This window comes from Staurois parvus, unplaced genomic scaffold (assembly GCF_062004578.1).
Source record: "Staurois parvus isolate SC_StPar_1 unplaced genomic scaffold, SC_StPar_1.0 ptg000032l, whole genome shotgun sequence".
NCBI lineage: Eukaryota > Metazoa > Chordata > Amphibia > Anura > Ranidae > Staurois > Staurois parvus.
The window spans coordinates 3,154,032-3,175,531 of NW_028317828.1; the positions used below are offsets into that span (position 1 = coordinate 3,154,032).

A 21,500-nucleotide genomic window follows, 5' to 3' on the forward strand; every position below is an offset into this window, starting at 1 on the left:
GAATGCCAGATCAAGGGCATTAATTCTAACACTAGACCTCCTCTGTAAATCTGAAATGGTAGCTTGTAAAGGCTTTTAAAACATTGCCTATGGATATTAAAAACGTATGCAGTTTGTCGCCATTGCATGGGGCATGCACAGTTTGAAAGAATGTCATGTTCGGTATCTATTTACTCAGCATACCATCATCTTTTATATCTTAGCAAATAATTGGCCAATATATTGTGTTTTTGTGCATTAAAAGTAAAAAAAAGTGTATTATTTAAAAAATAGTTGCGTTTGAAAAATCGCTGCGCTAGTACCATATAACAAAAAAATTGCAGCACCCACCATTTTATTCACTAGGGTGTCTGCTTTAAAAAAAATGTATAAATGTTTGGGGTTTAAATTAATTTCCTAGCAAAAAATACTGATTTATTTCATGTGAACAAAAAGTGCCTATGTATATTAAAAACGTATGCAGTTTGTCGCCATTGCACGGGGCATGCACAGTTTTAACCACTAGCCTACAGGGCACTTATACCCCCTTCCTGCCCAGGCCAATTTCCAGCTTTCAGCGCTGTCACACTTTGAATGACTTTGGTGGTATTTAATCACCTCTGGGTTTTTTTATTTTTTCTTAAACCAAAAACCACTGAAAATTTTGAAAAAAAAAACATTTTTCTTAGTTTTTGTTATAAAACTTTGTAAATAAGTGATTTTTCTCCTTCACTGATGTGCGCTAATGAGGCTGTAGTGATGGGCACTGATAGGCTGCACTGATGGACACTGATAGTTGGCACTGGGCATTGACAGGCATCACTGATGGGCACTGATAGGCAGCACTCATTTATGACACTGATAGGCAGCACTGATTGATGGCACTGATAGGTGGCACTGATGCACACTAATAGACGGCACTGATTGGCACTGACACAGCGGATCACCAATCAACAGGGAAATGCCGGTTTTCGGCATTTCTCTCCTCACGAGCTGTCACGCTGACAGCTCGTGAGGAGAGGAGAGCCGGTAATCGGCATTCCTCGGAGGGGACATGTGCACTGATCATCAGAGCACTGATGATCAGTGTGCCCTGATGATCAGTGTAGCCCCAAGCAGTGCCACCTGTCAGTGTCCATCAGTGCCAGCTCTCAGTGCTCATCCATGCCACCTGCCAGTTCCCATCAGTGCCACATTTCAGTGCCTACCAGTGCACATCAATGCCACATATCAGTGCCCATCTGAGCTGCCAGTCAGTGCCACCTATCAGTGCCAGTCAGTGCCACCTATCAATGCCAGTCAGTGCCACCTATCCGTGCCAGTCAGTGCTGCCTATGAGTGTGCATCAGTGCCGCCTGTCAGTGCCAGTCATTGCCATATATCAGTGCCATATGTCAGTGCTGCCTTTCAGTGCCCATCAGTTATGCTTGTCAATGCCCATCAGTGCCACCTACCTGTGCCTCCTCATCAGTGCAGCTTATCAGTGCCCATCACTGCAGCCTCATTAGCGCAGGTCAGTGAAGGAGAAAAATCACTTATTTACAAAATTTTATAACAAACTAAGAAAAAAGTTTTTTTCCCAAATTTTCAGTTTTTGGTTTAAGAAAAAATAAAAAAAGCCAGAGTTGATTAAATACCACCAAAATAAAGCTCTGTCACAAAAAAATGATAAAAATGTAATATGGGTACAGTGTTGCATGACCACGCAATTGTCATTCAAAGTGCAACAGCGCTGAAAGCTGGAAATTGGCCTGGGCAGGAAGGGGGTATAAGTGCCCTGTAGGCTAGTGGTTAAAGGGCTTTTTTTCCTTATTACACTTCCTGACTACCTATCACAGTTTCGGAGGCCCTGAAATGCCAGGATAGCACCAAACCCACCCAAATGACCACTTTTTGGAAAGTACGCACCCCATGGAATTTGATAAGAAGCATGGTGAGTATTTTGCAGATCTCGTTTGTTGCCACAAGTTTTTGGAAAATGAAGAAAAAAAACAAAAACATATTTTTTCTATTTTTTTATATTTCAAAACTTTGTGAGAAAAAATGAGATCTGCAAAATACTCACCATGCCTCTATTTAAATTTTTTGGGGTGTCTACTTTCCAGAAAGGGGTCATTTGGGGGGTTTGGTGCTATCCTGGCATTTCAGGGCCTTTGAAACTGTGATAGGTAGTGAGGAAGTGAAATGAGGAAGTTATGCACCTTCAGGCTTTTAAAGTCGTCATTGGATTTCAGGCTCCTGTATGTGGCTAGGCTCCCAAAAATTCTCACAAATATGGTATCCCCATACACGGTAGAAGTAGCAGAATGTATTTTAAGGGTGTAATTCCACATATGCCCATGGCTTGTGTGAGAAATATATAATTTAAATGACAACTTTGTGTGTGTGGAAAAACAAAAAAAGTTTTTGTCATTTTCCCAGAAACTTGTAGAAAAAAAAATTATTTTCCATGGACTCAATATGCCTCTCAGCAGATAACTTAAGGTGTCTACTTTCTGAAAAGGTGTCATTTGAGGGTGTTTGTACTGTCCTAGTATTTTTTAGCACCTCAAGAAATGTGATGAGCAGTCAGAAAGTAAAAGCTGTGTAAATTCCATTATCTATACCATAGTTTGTAGATGCTATAACTTTCACACAAAGCAATAAATATACACTTATTGGGATTTTTTTTAACCAAAAACATGTAGCAGAATACATTTTGGCTTAAATTTATGACAAAATTTTAGTTTTTTTGGATTTTTTTATGAGAGAAATGAGAAAATATTGTTTTTCAAAAAAAAATTTTTTTCTCTAAACCTTTTTTGTTTATAGCGCCAAAAATAAAAAGTGCACAGGTGATCAAATACCACCAAAAGAAAGCTCAATTTGTGTGAAAAAAAAGGACGTAAATTTTGTTTGGGTACAGCATTTCATGACCCTGCAATTATCAGTTGAATTAGTGTAGCGCCGAGTAGCAAAATCAAGCAGATGAGACAAAAGATTTTCATACACTTTAACAACCAACTTAAGTCAAGCAACATTTTAAAAGAAAAAGCCAAGCTTTCAGACAGCATGTAAGCAATGACCCTTTTTAACACAGCCAACCCATTTGTATAGGCAAGTTGCAGATGGCACAAAAAAGAGCACATGCAATGAATTAAAAAGTGAAAAAGGTTTAGTAACTGGCTGACCCAACAAAGTAAAAATACCAGTTCAGTGAGAAGACATGTCATTAAAGGGTTAGTTCACCTTTATGAAGTCAACGGGCCCCATTTATGTACAAATCATGGGACAGTGTAGAGAAATTTAACTTCTTTTAAATTATCTACTCTGAGGCCAAAAGCAGCTTCCACAAAGCCTGGCCGAAAGAGTAACATTTCGAGTGATCAGCACCTTCCTGCTGTGACATGGAGGGAGAACACACTGTGCATGTGCAGTTTTGTGAACAAGGGTGAACACACTGCTCATTGGCAGATTTTGTGGGCAAGGGAGAGCACGCTGCAGCTGTGCGGGTTTCTGGATGAGCAATACACTAGCTCCACAGTCTGTGATGTCGGGGTGGGATCAATGTACCATCTTTCCTAACATATGTGGAATGATCAACCAGTCTGCTCCTTTTTGAATCGTACAGTGCAGGACACAGGATTGCATCAATTGAGACCATGGATTATATGCTGTCACCTGATCGTGTATGCTGCCACTTTCAGGTGAGTACACTGGCACACAAGGTTGTTGGGACAACCCATATAAGCCATTCCGCACCCAGAAATCCTCAGTCTTTTGCTAGTGCCCTTAGGGTAATGGTCAACCTGTCTCTACTGAGAGCGAGTTTCTGGTTTATAACTGGAAGATTGAAAAGGCTACGCTCTGTTCTTTGCACAGATAAGTTCTTTCTGCACCTGACTGCATCTAAAGGCACTGTGGCTAATTCTTGCAGCTTCTGGATCAGTCCTTCCCTGCAGCACCTCAGGAAACCATAACTAGATCCCATCACTTGGAAGACAGTGGGCCAGCCTGTAACATTGCCTCTGGCCCTATACTCTGCGTTTGGCCTTAAACCTTGGTACAGTAGTAAAGTGAGGTGCAGGATGCTGTATGGGTCCATGGCAGTGCAATCCACACTGGTCTGACCCAACCCCTGAAGACCCTCTCCGAAAAGCGTATGCCCTGTTGAAGCTGGTGAGTCTGGACACTGGACCCTTTGCCTTCTGCACATGTGGGTGGTAGACGGGGAGTTTCCTTCAGTTGGGAGCAGTGTGTAAATGGTTTGTTGTTTCCTTGGAGCATCATGCAACACTATAAATAGTTTGTCATAGCCATTATATATAATGGGCCACATTCCCCATAACAAGGAGGTTTTGTTGTGTTTCCTATGAAGCATTAGGGCACCATATTGGCACATTCCACATGCACAGTTTTTTGCACCTGCAGGAGGTACCTCAGCCCTCCTCAAGCTCTGCTTGCTATTTTGAGCACATTGCTCTACTTCAGACAAGGCACACGGCAGTTCAGCTCTGCCTTTCTGTGAATGGCGGTTCAGGTCTTCACATCAGCTTTCACTGGGCTATCCTGCAGCCTTCAGTCATGAAATGCAGGTTGTGAGTACCCCTCAGTGGATCCCCTCATGGCAGACATCAGGCAGAAGGGAAATGGGATGAGGGGCAGGACCGCAAACACTGCATGAGACATGATAAAATGTATTTAGGGTTCCTCTTAAACCTCACTTTCATTACATTGCACCTCAGTCTCCACACCTTGGAATCCCCTCAGGCACACCCCAATCCTCTCTACCCCTCCCCCCCCCATACGCTGGAGGAATTTTCCACCTTTGTGGCATACCTAAGGTGGTATGCAAAAAGTGTAATCGCTACCAGTCGACAGCGCAGCAATTTTCGAAGCAGAAGGTGTATCATCAGGGTCTGACAACGCCTCAGAGGAAGAGCAGTTAGCTGGTAGAACCCATTAAGGTTGTGGTGGACAAGGTATGCTCCTGTTTAACACTAGAGCCACCCCCACCTACTGGACCTAAGGTCATCCAGAATCCTACAAGATTCTTCACTGTTCACTCATTCTTACAAGATGTTCTGAGAGGCCTGGTCGCAGTCATACAAAGCGTATACCTGGCCCAAGAGGTTTGCGCAGCAGTACCCAGTGGAGGAGGCCTCCCACAAGAAGTGGTGGATCTGGCTATCTCTTGCTTAAACAATTCCCTGACTGTTTTGGTTGAGGATGTTCCAGTCTTCAAAGACCCAGTGAACAAAAGGTTGAAAGGGTTAGTTCACCCTTATAAAATATTCTATGCAGTCCATGAACACTATTCCGTGATTCTAAACTAATTCAATTTGAAAAATTTCCATTTATACTTCTAAACCTGTAGGCCACTTGTGTATGTAGTGATGTCTGCCCTAAACTACTTCAATATTTTTCAAAGCTTTATCCTGTCCTCTTCTTCAGGACAGACCAGCCATTAGGATGAGTGTCCCCTAGTGATACAGAAGTGAATGCCATCCTTCTGTACCCCGGACTTGTGCATTCCTATCTGTTTTTCCCACAGATGACTGTAGCAATCGTGCACACAGAGATGGATGCGGTCATCCATTTTGCTCCAAACCCTCCATCTTGTATCTCTCTCTCTCCCTCTTTCCTCATCCCCCCTCCCTCTCTGTTGAGTGACATGTGGTCTGTTTGATGCAGAGTTAAAAAGGCATCAAGGCCCAGCGGGAGAGCTCATGGCTATAAACCCCAATTAGCCTGGCACCCATATGTCTGCGAGACTCTCTTGCTGAAGAAGGATCGTAAAGCCATAAACCTAGTCCTTCACTGAGTTCAAAGACTTTCCAGATAAGCCATAAAGCAGACATCACATTCAAGACCCGCTTTCCCCTATGATTACATATCTTGGAATATGAGAGACTTACTTAAAATCCAGGCATGTATTCAGACCGCTCACTTTAATACAAGTCGCCTGATAGGTTACACCCCTTAGCTGACAGCTACAGGAGAGCAGAAAATGATACCTCCCAGCAGGTATGTCATATTTCATACCTAGACGTTCAGCAGATGATTCTGCGTATTACTATTCTCGTGGATAGAAAGTTATATGTATCCAGGGGAAGTTATTGCCCTGATATCAACTTGTGAGAGATTGTGGTTCTAGCTGGGGCCTCCGCCCACAACTCCCTCCCAAAATGAGGCGATTGGTTCTCTGCTTTAAGGAGACACCCTGCTGAGTTCCTAGAAAAAGCTGTTATGCTTAGAGCAGAAAGCCAAGATAGCTGAGTTGAGTTGAAGTTGAAGATTCTCCCTTGTAACATCGGAACCATCTTTGGGAGATAAAGCACCCTTTTGGCTCAGGAAACTTGAAAGCTGCTTAAACCAAGGCTTTTGGCAAGTACTTTAGCTGGTTAGGTTCTTGCAAAAGGGACCTGGGGACTCTTACACGGATTACACAAGGACTGAAAGCTGACTCCTACGAGTCTCTGGAGGATCTCATGATACAAGACCAGATCCTGCATATCTGCCCGGCAGACATCAGACAGTTTGTCTTGGAGAGAGAGCCAGCATCTGCCAAAGTTGCGGCCGATCTGCCAGATACCTATGTCCACACGCGGGTGTCTGACCATCGCAAGGCTCCTCCGAATGGCTGGAAAAGAGGGAAATCGCCCATAGCAACCCATCCTACGCCAGTGAGTCAAGCCCCCCCCCCTCCCCCAACACCTGCAGCACCCCAAGCCATCCCTGCCTGACAACCGCAGATGTTTCACATGTGGGAAAACCGGACATCTCAGGACGCAGTATCCTGAGCAGAAGCAGATGACATCACCTGGCCAGCCGGCCAGCAACTCTTCTTCAGTGCTGTTTGTCCACAGGAAAATGCGGGTAACCCCCCGCCAACTTGCAGCCAGTCACTGTGGGTAACCGGTCTGTAACTGGTTTCCGTGACACCGGGGCAGAAGTCTCCTTGATCCGGCCAGAGGTGATTGAGCAAAGGAACCTCATCCCAGGAAAGTTCCTTACCCTTACGGGAGTTGGGGGGACCCGTTCACGCATACCCTGTGCTAAGGTATTCATAGATTGGGGTGCGGGAAGGGGGATGAGGGAGGTGGGGGTCTCGGATGAAATTCCCACACCTGTTTTGTTGGGTGCCGATTTGGGTATTCTTGTGTCCTATTATGCCCCTACCAAGAATACCCTGAAGGCCCCCCGGGAACTCTCTGGACATGCCAAGGTACTGTGTGCAGATGTTGGGTTAATGTCTGGGCAACCTGTGGATGGACAGAGGGAGGGGGCTGGGATTAGAGTGGGGCTACAGGATTCTCCATTAGCTGGAGAAGGAGAAGGAATCCCCTTGCATGAGGAGGTAATGAACTCGTGTCATTGATGTTACAAACGTAACTGTTGATAATGATGATAATGATGAGGATGATGCCGACATTGATAATGATAATGATGGTCATGATGATAATAATGGTGCATTTTCGTTGTTGGGGGTCACCCACAGTGCTGTGCAGTGGGCAGAGGTACAATCTCTGGGTTCTGAGCAAAGGGATGGTCTGGATAGGCCTTTTCTCCCTACGTCTTCCAGGACAGCCATCTGAGACCTTGGGCTCCTCCCTCCGGATCAGGAAACACACCATCCCCCATGCCTTTAAAAGGCGGGCCTCACATCCATTTTTTTGTGTTTCCTGAGCCGGAAGGATGCACGCCGTAGGAGCCAGGGTGATCCTCGCACCCTCAGGAAGGCTGGCCTGGAAGGGTGTGGTGCGGTCTGTACCTCCGTCCCCGGTGCCTTCCACGTGGTGGGGCTGGCATCTGGTGGTGTCCTTCAGGCCCAGGTGGGTAACCGGCGCTGCCGCATGTCACTGGGGCTTGCCCCGATCGTGGCCTCTCCTCTGACTTGGCATTCAGTTGAATGTGCAGGGGAGAGGCGGGACTTCTGGTTGGGCGCGGCCTTGCGTTCCAGCAACCGGAAGTAGCAGGGCGGATGCGCTCCACAGGCCGGAAGTCCGCCGGTGACGTCAGCGCCGGGTGCCGGAGACGCCGGCTCCGATCTCCAGAGGCGCAGGCACCACCAGGGGAATTAAAAGCCGGTGGGCGTGCGGAGCGGCGGCGCTGTCTCCACTCCAGGGGGATGATGGAAGCAGGACCTTCTCAGGCTGACCCAGGTCCCGGTACCGGCTCCTCCCAGGTAAGCTTGGGGAGGCTCCCCTTTATGCTATATTCCTGGGGGGGGTGTTTTTTTGGAGGTCCCTTAAGTCCCCAAGGTTGTGGGTGTTAGGGTACGCTGCAATTTTTCCATAGTACTGGATGCAGTGGGGGTCCTGGGATATTGTTCCTCTCAAGTGCCTAGTTCTGTTTGTTTTTTGTCATTTCTTCTTTAGACTAAAACACAGGACAGGACCCCGGTACAGGCCCCAAAGAGGAGATGTGCAGTGTGTGCGGCCAAGTTAGGCGCAGGATATGAGAAGCCTTTATGCCGCAACTGCATTGATAGTCTTGTTAGAGACAAATCTTTTACAACATGCCATAAAGTTTTGTCCTCTATTAAAGAGGATATGTCGGCAACTTTTCAGGCGTTTAGGTCCCTTCTGGATAGGGTTCAGTCTCCTTTGGAGATTGGTTCGCAGTCTGCATTGGGGATCATGCCCTCCCGGCAGGTAGTTCCGGAAGAGGAGGAAGACATTCCTCGATCTCGGACGTCCTCCCAGTTAGGTTCAGGGTCCGAGGAGGAGGAAGCCCCCACCTCTTCGGGCTCTAAGTATAGGTTGGCCCTAGAAGAGGTGGACGAGCTTTTGAAAGCAATTTATGAAACTCTGGAGATAGAGGAGGAAGAAGTGACCTTGTCGAAGCATGATCTCATGTATCAGGGGCTTCATGCTAAAAAAGCCAGAGTTTTTCCGGTCCATAGTTCCTTGGTTGAAACTATCAGACAGGAGTGGGAAAGCCCGGAGAGGAGGCCCTTCTTTTCCGGTGCCCTAAAGAGGAGATTCCCCTTTGACGAGGACCCCTCGCAACCCTGGAATAAGGTTCCAAAATTAGACGCCCCTTTGTCCAGGATTTCGAAAAGGACGGATCTGGCCTTTGAGGACATGGGGGCCTTGAAGGACCCTATGGACAAGAGGGGGGAAGTTTTGTTGCGAAGAGCCTGGGAATCCTCTTCAGTCAGTTTGAAGCCAGCCCTGTCGGCGACTTGTGTGGCCAGAAATTTGGAGTGCTGGTTAGCCCAACTACAGAATCCCCTAGCGGCAGGAACCTCGAGGCAGCAGATCCTAAAATCACTACCGTTGCTTCTGAAAGCGGCGGGGTTTTTGGCGGACGCCTCGGCAGAATCGGTCCTCAGCCCTGGTTAACTCCGCTAGGCGAGCTTTGTGGTTAAAGACCTGGGCGGGGGATTCAGCGTTCAAGTTGCGTTTATGCGCATTACCATTTTCGGGGGATAACCTTTTTGGCCCAGGCCTGGAGGAGGCTCTTGAGCGTACAGCAGATAGGAAGAGGGCCTTCCCAGAGAGCAGAAAAAAGGTCTTTCCTAGGAAACCCTTTCGGCCTAGAACCCAAGTGCTTCTGAATAGAGAAGTTCAGCCAAAGAAGCATTGGACAGGGCATAAAAACAGAGGCCGGGGAGGGATATTATTCAATCCTCCTCAGGGATCCTCCAAGCCCCAATGACTTGGATGGCCCGGTAGGGGGAAGGTTGGGGTCCTTTCTCCCTCAGTGGGCTTCTATATCCCCGAGCCCCTTCATTTGGAGCCTGATTCAGGGAGGCTACAGGATAGAGTTCGGGGACTGCCCTCCAAACAGGTTCTTAGTTACAGATCTTCCCAGGGACCGCAGGAAGTCTCAGGCGTTATGCGGTCTTATAGGGGAATTGGTGGACCAGAGAGTTCTGGTGCAGGTGCCTCAGAACGAGCGGGGTTCAGGGTGTTACTCTCACGTCTTTGTGGTGGGAAAGCCTTCAGGAAAATTCAGGTTAATCCTGAATCTATGCTCCCTAAATCAGGCCCTAACATACAAACGCTTCAGGATGGAGTCGATATATTCGGTAAAGAATATACTGTTCGGGGGTGCTTCATGGCCACAGTGGACTTGAGAGATGCCTATTTTCACATTCCCATCCACCAGGCGAGTCAGAAGTTCCTGAGGTTGGCCATAAGGATGGGGTCGCAGACCTTCCATTGGCAGTTTCGGGCCTTGCCCTTCGGTCTAGCGTCAGCTCCCAGGATCTTTACGAAGGTTTTAGCAGAAGCTTTGGTTCCCCTGAGGCTGAGATCAATCTTGGTGGTTCCTTACCTGGACGACTTGCTTCTGGTGGCCGGGTCTCGGCAACAGTTGCTCGAGCACCTAGCAGTAGTCCAGAATCTCCTGCAAGGTCTGGGCTGGCTTATCAACAGGGAAAAGTCGTCTTTGGTACCCGCACAGAGGGTGGTTTACCTAGGGTACGAGATCTCTTCTGTAGAGGAAAAGATTTTTCTGCCACGGGAAAAGTTCGAGAAGATGAATCGAGTGTTGTTAGGGTTGCAGTGCAACCTGACGGTTTCGGTGAGGGAGGTCGCAGGGGCAGTGGGTCTTATGACATCCTGCTTTCCGGCGGTTCCATGGGCAAGATTTCACCAGAGACCGCTCCAGGCCTTCTTGTTAAAGGAATGGGACGGAAATGTCTCAGAGCTGGAGCGGCAGGTCCGGCTTCCGTCCAGAGTCAAGAGATCTCTGTGGTGGTGGCGAACGGAGAGAAACTTGACCAGGGGTCTGGATTGGAGGCCATCGGATCCACTCATTGTAACCACAGACGCCAGCAGTTTTGGTTGGGGGGCTCATCTACAAGGGAGAACGGCCCAGGGGAGGTGGTCCCAGGAGGACTCCTTAAAGCCCTCAAATCAGCGGGAGCTGTTGGCGGTCGGGAAAGCCTTGGAGGTTTTTCAGGCAGGCTTGAGGGGCCTTCATGTACAGGTTCGTTCAGACAACATGGCAACGGTAGCTTATGTGAACAAACAGGGGGGGACAAGGAGTCCTTCGCTGCAGAGGATCGCGGGCGATATTCTGATCTGGGCAGAACAGAATCTGCGTTCAATTTCGGCGGTACACTTAAAGGGTTCTCAAAATTCGCTTGCGGATTTCCTGAGCCGACGGCCACTCTCCCACGACGATTGGTCACTCAACCAAGAGGTGTTTCAGGAGTTGGTGTCCAGGTGGGGGAAACCGGAAGTGGATCTCTTTGCGTCACGGGAGAACAGGAAGGTCGACCAGTTCTTTACCCTAAACTCGCAAGAGCAGAGCTTGGGGATAGACGCTCTGTCGACCACCTGGGATTTCAGGCTGGCCTATGCGTTCCCTCCAATCAGGCTGATTCCAGCGGTCCTGCAAAAATTTTTAGAGGAAAGGTCGGATCTACTCTTGATCGCTCCTTTTTGGCCGAGAAGGCCATGGTTTTCCCTACTGAACAGGCTGGCGTCAGCTTGCCCGTATCCCTTGCCGGAAAGGGCAGATCTGATTGCGCAGGGTCCGCTTTTGCATCCGCGAATCAAGACGTTACGATTGACGGCCTGGTTCTTGAGGAACAGATCCTCAGAGCCAGGGGGTTCTCTGATCATGTAATAAAGACTTTGGTGGGCTGTCGCAAGCCGGTAACCAGAGCCATTTATTCCAAGGTCTGGAAAAGATTTGCCTCGTGGTGTTCGGACCGACCAGGGCCCCTGGACATTCCGATGGTTTTGGACTTTTTTCAGGAGGGGGCAGATAGAGGACTCGATCAGCACCTTGAAAGTACAGGCTTCTGCTTTGAGTATTTTTTTGCAGTGCTCTTTGCAACAAAATCCCTTTGTAGTTGATTTTTTTAGATCCCTCTCCAGGGCTAGGCCTGCTAAGGTGGGAGGTTGTCCGAGTTGGGATCTGTCTCTGGTCCTAAGGGCTTTGGTTCGAGAACCTTTTGAGCCTTTAGAGGAGTCAGCTTTCAAGTTTTTGACCTTAAAGATAGTTTTTTTGGTAGCAATCACATCGGCCCGTAGGGTGAGTGAGCTTCAGGCGCTCTCAATTAGGGAGCCTTACTTGACCATTCTTAAGGACCGGGTGGTGCTTAGGACTGATCCGGGATTCCTTCCTAAAGTATCCTCTTTTTTTCACAGGTCGCAGGATATTGTTCTGCCGACCTTTTGTTCTTCCTCTGAAGGTAAAGAGGAAGACAGCCTAGGTTTGCTGGATGTAAAGAGGAGTCTTGTAATTTATTTAGACAGGTCCAGGGAATTTAGGAAATCGGATTCCCTTTTTGTTTTGTTTTCAGGGCAGAGAAAGGGGTTAGCAGCATCTAAAGCCACGATAGGCAGGTGGATTAGGATGGCAATTGGGGAATCTTACAAGGTTTTGGGGATTCCGCCTCCTTTTGTTAAGGCCCACTCAACTAGATCCTTGGCAGCGTCCTGGGCGGAGAGAGCCGGGGCTTCGCCGGAGGAAATCTGTAAGGCAGCCACTTGGTCGAGGTTTTCCACCTTCGTGAAGCATTATCGCTTGGATATCCTGTCAGATAAGGAACAGGCGTTCGGACGCAAGGTCCTCCAGGCGGTGGACCCACCCTAAGGGGGTAAGTTCTCGTTTATCGTCTCAGATGGCTGTCCTGGAAGACGTAGGGAGAAAACCAGAGTTAGACTTACCGGTAACTCCTTTTCTACGAGTCTTCCAGGACAGCTGGTAATTCCCACCCTTCTAATGTACAACCGAGAGAGTTAAGGTTGACTGCATGAAAATTGTATTTACCTATATTTGTGTCTTTCAGTGGCTTCCGCTAGTTCTCTTTTAATAACTGGATGTGAGGCCCGGAGGCCCGCCTTTTAAAGGCATGGGGGATGGTGTGTTTCCTGATCCGGAGGGAGGAGCCCAAGGTCTCAGATGGCTGTCCTGGAAGACTCGTAGAAAAGGAGTTACCGGTAAGTCTAACTCTGGTTTTCCTTGCCCAGGCACAGAGGATTCTACCTTGATAATCGCCCAGCCGTTGTCCTTGCATGGTACTGGACAGCCGGCTGGTACTTGTAGTCCCACGGGCAAGGCAGCACTAGAGCATGGCCAAAATTCATCCGCAGGCTAGCTGTGAGCTTCCCTGCTGAGAAAGATAAACAGTGGCTTGACCGGGATAGTGAAATGAATGGTCTACTAGCAGGGAGCTTGAAAGCGTGTCACCTGATCTGGCCTGTCAAAGTGTGTGGGGAAAATCTGAAGCTAGGAAGGAAACCCCCTCCAACTATTTCTGGCTTAGATTCCCTCCCCAAACACCAGGCAGACAAACATATGTCAGAGGTAGTGACAGCACTCCTGGATTGGAAGTGTGAGGGGCCCCATTGGAGTTGATAGCCCTTAGAGAGGTGGCTCCGGCCTTCAGCTCCAGTCACCTCTCCTTTCCATTCAGGTACAGAAGCTGCTGGCAAGGCCTATGATAGATGGTGTCTGGGTTCAGGGAAACCTGGGTAGAGCTCACCGTGCTGTTCATGAGTTGGACGGCAGGGTGTATCCTTCCCTCATGCCTTCGACCCACCTTACCTCACAGGAGGTACAGACTGAATGGGCCAAAGAGAGGGAATATCGCAATCAGGAATTCAGTGGTCCCGCAGGGTCTGGGCATCACCGGTAGTCTTGGTCCCCAAACAGGATCAGATGACCAGGCTTTGTGAGGACCTTGGAAAACTGACCACCAGCCCTGTGGTTGTGGCCTACTCCATGCCCAGGAGCCATGAGGTAATGAAGCATCTGGCAGGTGCCCACTGTCTAACCATCATGGACATGAGTAGAGGGTGTGGGCCACCATCTCTAACCCAGGAGGCTCAGGACGAGTCAGCCTTCACCACCCCATGTGGCTTGCCTGAATTCACGGGAAAGCTAGTTGGGGTTGAGGACACACCAACCACCTCCCCAGGGGTCAGGAATGACCTACAATGGGGAGTGGAACTGTGTTCAGTTGCCCACTTTAGGGGCCTTGCAGTGTTTGGTCTTGGAAGAGCAACTTGGGCCCCTGTCAATAGTCAGGAAAAAACTGCCCGTGCCTAGCCTGACAGTCGAGAATGGTAACTGTCAGAGGGGCATGTCAGTGGCTCAGCCTTGGGAACCACTGATAGGAAGAGACCCCCAGAGGTCTGGGAATGGGAAGACTGAGGCAGTTACGGCCTGGTCTACTTCCCAGGCCGAAAAGCAGGTTATATCAGTCTTGGGTACAGCTGGCTACGGTAAGATGCCTGGGTGCAACTATCATGGTTCAGCTGAACCTGTGACTGACCTAGCAGACAGAAAACTGATGGAAATGGTGTCCTGGATGCTAGCAGGTAAAGAGGACTGTTCATCTTGGATGAAGGTACCTGTAGACACATCTGGAAGGCGAGTTCCAGAATTCGCCTGTCCGGTTCTGGTGCACACAAACGCCGCTACCTTCTGGCCAGATGTAGTCCTGGGCCTCAGGAAGGAGATTGGAGAGGGAAATCTCATTCTCTACCTCGACAAGAAGCTACATCTCAATATGGTATCATATGACACCCCTGAACAGAAATGTTTTGTGAACAGGTGGGCACCCCGGCAGTTGCCACGATTGCCGGATAGTCACAGCCGACTGGTGCTCACCCCTGACAACTTGGCACAATAGTGTTGCTGGGGAGAACAGCACCCTTCTCAGAAGGAACCTGGTTCTCCTGCCATGCAGTGGTACCAGATCACCCCAAGGTGAACCTCTGGGCACAATGGGTCTGTGCCCTGGTCAGGCAAACCAGCGACAGGAGCCGGTTGCGTCAGGAGGGAAATTGCAGTTCCCTCTCATGCAACCACCTGAGGGGGGAGGTGTAGCAATCGTGCACACAGAGATGGACGCGGTCATCCATTTTGCTCCAAACCCTCCATCTTGTAACTCTCCCTCTTTCCTCATCCCCCCTCCCTCTCTGTTGAGTGACATGTGGTCTGTTTGATGCAGAGTTCAAAAAGGCATCAAGGCCCAGCGGGAGAGCTCATGGCTATAAACCCAATTAGTCTGGCACCCATATGTCTGCGAGACTCTTGCTGGAGAAGGATCGTAAAGCCATAAACCAAGTCCTTCACTGAGTTCAAAGACATTCCAGATAAGCCATAAAGCAGACATCACATTCAAGACCCACTTTCCCCTATGATTACATATCTTGAAATATGAGAGACTTACATAAAAACCAGGCATATATTCAGACCGCTCATTTTAATACAAGTAGCCTGATAGGTTACACCCCCTAGCTGACAGCTACAGGAGAGCAGAAAATGATATCTCCTTTACCATCCCAGCAGGTATGTTATATTGCATACCTAGACGTTCAGCAGATGATTCAGCGTATTAATCTACTCGTGGTTAGAAAGTTATATGTATCCAGGGGAATTTATTGCCCTGATATCAACTTGGGAGGGATTTTGGTTCTAGCTGGGGCCTCCGCCCACAACTCCCTCCGCAAATGAGGCGATTGGTTCTCTGCTTTAAGGAGACACCCTGTTGAGTTCCTAGAAAAAGCTGTTATGCTTAGAGCAGAAAGCTAAGATAGCGGAGTTGAAGTTGAAGATTCTCCCTTGTAACATCGGAACCAACTTTGGGAGATAAAGCACCCTTTTGGCTCAGGAAACTTGAAAGCTGCTTAAACCAAGGCTTTTGGCAAGTACTTTATCTAAGTTCCTTCCTGTTATCTCTTTGCTGTGTTATTGCGCGCTCTCTCTCTCTCTCTCTCTCTCTCTCTCTCTCTCTCTCTCTCTCTCTCTCTCGGCTACATCTTTTTCTGTAAATATTTTTATTACACCCTTTTGACCTTTTAGTAATCTTACTTTTTGAAAGTGTTGAACTGTTTCTAAAGCTCTTTAATGCAAACTAAGAACCCCTGCCTCTGAAGAGCGCTACTGTGTGTGTGTTTTAAACTTCGGTATATCTCTGCCAGTGGTAGACCGACGCTTATGCAAACATCATAATGTTATTGCTTATATTGCCGAGTTTCCTCTTTCTCTGTACAAAAAGGAGGTGGTGGCAGTGTGAAGAGTTAACTGCGTAATTAACCTGACCCAGTAACAATCGCTCCCAGGCTGCAAGTACACAGATTGTGGTCCATTAGCTGGAAAATCTTTGTGCAGGGTGCAGCTGGGCGTGGCATTGTTACGCACGTGACAGCGCGGTTTTAGATTGGCTAGTCTTTCGGTCACGAGTTGGGTGAGAAGGGCTGGGGTCTGATGCCGCGATCATCACAATGACCTCAGCAGTTGCAATGCTTTCCCACCCCAGCCAATGTGCAGCATATCATATATGGTCATTTAAGAGCTTTGTGTGGATCCTCAACTTCCAGAAACCTGTGTTGCATCCAGCCCACCACTTGGGAGTTCCTGGACATTGTTTTACATGGCTTAAGCCCCAGAAACTGGCATTGACTCTCAGTGCTCAAGTCCTGACCCTGTGTTTCAAGAAAATTCCACTGGTCAGATTTTGCATGAAGGTACTGGGCCTCATGGTAACCTCCTTCTAGGTAGTGATATTTTCCCAGTTTCCTGGCAAACCTGGAATTGGGAGTAATTTCTTCTGTTAACCAAGGGGGTTCCCACATTAAATGCCAGCCTGTTGGGCTGGAGAGGAGTCCTATGGATGGATACTGTTAAAAGGATGTGGATGTCAAGGGAGTCCATACTTTCCATCAATGTTCTTGGGCTAAAGGTCATTCACCTGTCCGTGCTGCAGTGGAACACTCCAGCTTTAGGGGTGACCGACATGAGTTCATCGGAAAATGCCACAACTGTGATTTACATCAGTCATTTAGGGTAGCACCAGATGCCGCGCAACTTTTCAAATGGTAGACTAAATTCTGTTTTGGCCAAAAGGCATGTTGCAGCGTTGTTTTCAGTCCACTTTCCCAGGGTAGACAATTGGTAGATAAAAAAATAAATAAAAAACGTGAATCCCTTAAAAGGGATCAAGACTTTCATGCAAATAGTGACCAAAAACAAAGAACGTGAACCCCTAGCAGGGATCGACAATTACATGCAGATCATGACCACAGATGATGGCTAAATTAAGCCATATTTATAATAAATTGTAACAAAGTGGATCCCTGAATGTGGGATCAAATATATACAATAGTGCCTAGTGTCATAAAATGCAAAATAAATTATATTAATACAATCACATCAATTTGAATAAATGACATAAGATAGTCCACAAAAAAAAAGAAAAAAAAAAAGTCCAAATAGGGGCGTGTACACCAAAAACTTCCAAACACCTCTATGTGCAAGTCATATTGTGGATGTGCATGACCACCGATGGAAATAATCCGTATTTGGCTAAAATGCCCCCTCACCTCCTTGACGCGACCCTCAAAGGGCCGAAACACTTTTTTTATTTGGAGCCAGGAATCTTCACTGATTAGGCTCCCTCACGTTATGGACACCTGCTCAGGTAGATGATATCCCCCTAACTAGGAACAGCCAGGTCCCCTCCAGCATAAAACAGCCAGCCACCAACTCACAGGTAGGGTAAAGATAAAAAGAAACCTCCCATAGTGTAAATTCGTATTTAATAGTCTCTCAAAATACAGTACAGCCAAATGCCCACTCACAATGTGTAAGAATATATCAAGCTTCAAAACCTCATGCTAAAGGTGTACTTGCATGGGAACATTGGGTGCAGCAAGATGGCGTCCGCGCCGGAAGTACATCACCACGCTTGCATCCTACGCGTTACGTCACGTGACTTCTTCAGTGCCAGTGTCCATAACGTGAGGGAGCCTCATCAGCGAAGATTCCTGTCTCCAAATAAAAAAAGTGTTTTGGCCCTTTGAGGGTCGCATCAAGGAGGTGAGGGGGCATTTTAGCCACATACGGATTATTTCCATTGGTGGTCATGCACATCCACAATATCACTTGCACATAAGTGTTTGGAAGTTTTTGGTGTACACGCACCTATTTGGACTTTTGTTTTTTTTTCTTGTCTTTTGTGGACTATCTTACGTCATTTATTCAAATTGATGTGATTGTATTAATATTTTTTTTGCATTTTATGACATTTGGCACTATTGTATATATTTGATCCCACATTCAGGGATCCACTTTGTCACAATTTATTATAAATATGGCTTAATTTAGCCATTATCTGTGGTCATGATCTGCATGTAATTGTCGATCGCTGTAGGGGTTTATGTTCTTTGTTCACTATTTGCATGAAAGTCTGGATCCCTTTTTAGGGATTCACAATTTTTATTTATTTCTTTATCTTATGTATGGTCCCATTTGGACAGTGGGTGTCATTGGTTCCTGGTCCTAATACCAGGCGAGATCACGCTTTTCACTTGAGATCCCAGAGAGGTTCAATTTACTGATTTATTGTCACTTATATGTATTTACAGTGAGGAACAGAAGTATTTGAACATCCTGCGATTTTACAAGTTCTCCCACTTAGAAATCATGGAGGGGTATGAAATTCACATTGTAGGTGCATTCCCACTCTGAGAGACAGGACTAAAAAAAAATTCAGGAACTCACATTGTATGATTTTTAAAGAATTTATTTGTCTTGCACTGCTGAACATAAGTATTTGAACACCTGAGAAAATCAGTGTTAATATTTGGTACAGAAGCCTTTGTTTGCAATTACAGAGGTCAAATGTTTCCTGTAGTTCTTGACCAGGTTTGCAACAGGGATTTTGGCCCACTCCTCCACACAGATCTCCTCTAGATCTGTCAGGTTTCGGGGCTGTCGCTGAGCAACACAGAGTTTCAGCTTCCTCCAAAGATGTTCTATTGGATTTAGTCTGGAGACTGGCTAGGCCTCTTCAGAACCTTGATATGCTTCTTACGGAGCCACTCCTAGGTTATCCTGGCTGTGTGCTTTGGGTCGTTGTCATGTTGGAAGAACCAGCCACGACCCATCTTCAATTCTGTGACTGAGGGAAGGAGGTTGTTGCTCAAAATCTCACAATAAATGGCCCCATTCATCCTCTCCTTAATACAGTGCAGTCGTCCTGTCCCCTTCGCAGAAAAGCACCCCCAAAGCATGATGTTACCACCCCCATGCTTCACAGTAGGGATGGTGTTCTTGGGATACAACTCATCCTTCTTTTTCCTCCAAACACAACGAGTGAAGTTTAGACCAAAAAGTTCTACTTTGGTCTCATCTGACCACATGACTTTCTCCCATGCCACTTCTGGATCATCCAGATGATCATTTTCAAACTTCAGAAAGGCCTGGACATGTGATGACTTGAGCAGGGGAACCTTCCGTGCAATGCATGATTTGAAACCATGATGGCGTAGTATTCTACCGACAGTGACCTTTGAAACTGTGGTCCCAGCTCTCTTCATGTCATTGACCAGCTCCTCCCTTGTAGTTCTGGACTGATTCCTCACCTTTCTTATCAGTGATACCCCACGAGGTGAGATCTTGCATGGAGCCCCAGTCCGAGGGAGACTGACAGTCGTCTTTAGCCTCTTTCATTTTCTAACAATTGCTCCAACAGTTGATCTATTTTCACCAAGCTGCTTGGCAATTTCCCCATAGCCTTTTCCAGCCTTGTGGAGGTCCACAATTTTGTCTCTGGTGTCTTTTGACAGCTTTGGTCTTTTTTTTTTTTTAATTCAAATATTTATTACATTTTCATAGTTATAAGTACATATATTAAAAAAAAGAGAATAAGGGAAGAAGAGTATAACAATACATTTCATCAACATTCTCATATAATATATAAAATTCTTAATCCTATTTCCTTCTATTACCCCCTTTTTATATCCCTTACCTCTACCCCTACACCCTACCACATCCCTCCACCCTCCCACTCTGCATTTTTCTCTTACTTCCTTCCCTATAAAATCAAGAAACTTCTCTTATCATTACTTCATGTATATTCGTTTGATGTACAAAATCTTCCCATTTCTCCCATCTCCTATTGTATATCTCCATCTTATCTTCTTGGATATAGTACAGTTTCTACATTTTACTAATCTGATTTACTCTCTCTACCCAATCCTTTTCTCTCGGGACCTCTAAACTATGCCAGAATCTAGGTATCAAACCCTTTGCTGCATTCACAAAGTACCATATACCCGAGTCTTTGTATTTATTCACTGGTAAGTCTGTTTTATGTAATAAGCACACTTCTGGATCTAATCCTATCTTTATCCCTGAGATTTTCTCTATTAGGTTGACCGTTGTCTCCCAAAAACTTTGAATCCTTGGGCACTCCCACCAGATGTGAAACCACGTACCAATCTTTCCACACCCACGCCAGCACTCTTGTGTTCTCTCTACACCCATTTTATGTTCTACATTTGGTGTGATGTGCCATCTTACCAAGCTCTTATAATTTACCTCCACCTCTCTCATACTAATATTTTCGTGTGTGAGTCTATATATTTTCCTCTGTTTATCCTCATCTATCTCTATCCCCAAATCCTTTTCCCATTTTTCTATGTACACTGGTTTTACTTCCGTGACTAACTCAGTGAGAATTTTATAGATTTTTGCCATGCCCCGTTTTCCATCTCCCCGTGATTCCAACAACCTCTCAAACAAATTCCACTCCTTTCTTCCTCTTATAGGTTTCGGAAGACCCTCAACGAAGTGTTTTAATTGATGATATTTCCACTCATCAATCTTTATAAAAAGTTCCCTTCCACCTTTCTTTAAATCTTTCAATGTTTTCAATTTCTGTCCTTCCATAATATCCCTTAGTTGAATGTCTTCCTTTTTAATCCATTTTCCCATACTCCCCTCTATACCTGGTGGAAAATACTCCATAGTGACATTAATTGTGAGTTAAAATCCCACTTCATACACTTATGTAAATTATCCCAAACCTTTAAAACTTTCAGTGTATACACACTCGTGGTATCTTTTAAACCTCTATATTGTGCTGGTGCCCATATGTTTCTACTCAGGTCAACTCCACTCAGATCATTCTCTATCTTAACCCACCTTTTCTCCCTTATATTGTGTGTCCAATCATAAATTCTTGTTAATACTACAGCATTATAGTATCTCCTAAAGTCTGGCACTCCCAATCCCCCTCTCTCTTTACCTCTACTCATCAGATCATAGGATATTCTAGATTTTTTATTTTTCCATGTTATCATCTTTTTAATTTCTTTAAAAAAGGCCTCTGGGAGTCTTATTGGGATCATCTGAAACTTATACAGGACTTTGGGTACAATTATCATTTTTATCGGATTTATTCGTCCTAACCAAGAGGGGATTCCTCTTCCCAGTTTCTTCAGTTCATCTTTAATCTCATTTAGAAGAGCAATATAGTTTAATTTATACAATTTTGTATATGAGGCAGTAAGTTTAACCCCCAAATATTTTATCTCCCTATCTCTCCATATAAAGGGGAATTCTTTTTGTATCTTTTCTTTCTCACTATTTGGAAGATTTACATTTAAGATCTCAGTTTTTGTCGGGTTGATTTTTAAATTTGATATTTCCCCATACTCTTTTAAGCTTTTTATTAAATTCGGGAGTGTTATCCTAGGATTTCCCACATAAAACAACAGGTCGTCTGCAAAAGCTGCCACCTTATGTTCAGTTTCCCCTATTTGTATTCTCTTTAT

The 21,500-nt window shown here is 46.2% G+C and overlaps 1 protein-coding gene and 1 pseudogene across 2 annotated transcripts in view; both read left to right on the forward strand.

Moving 5' to 3' along the window:
* The window catches only part of ANAPC4 (anaphase promoting complex subunit 4), a 176,161-nt gene that overhangs the window by 60,798 nt on the left and 93,863 nt on the right, over positions 1-21,500 (forward strand). The window lies entirely within an intron of this gene.
* Positions 9,980-11,681, forward strand: LOC149470748 (uncharacterized; annotated as a pseudogene).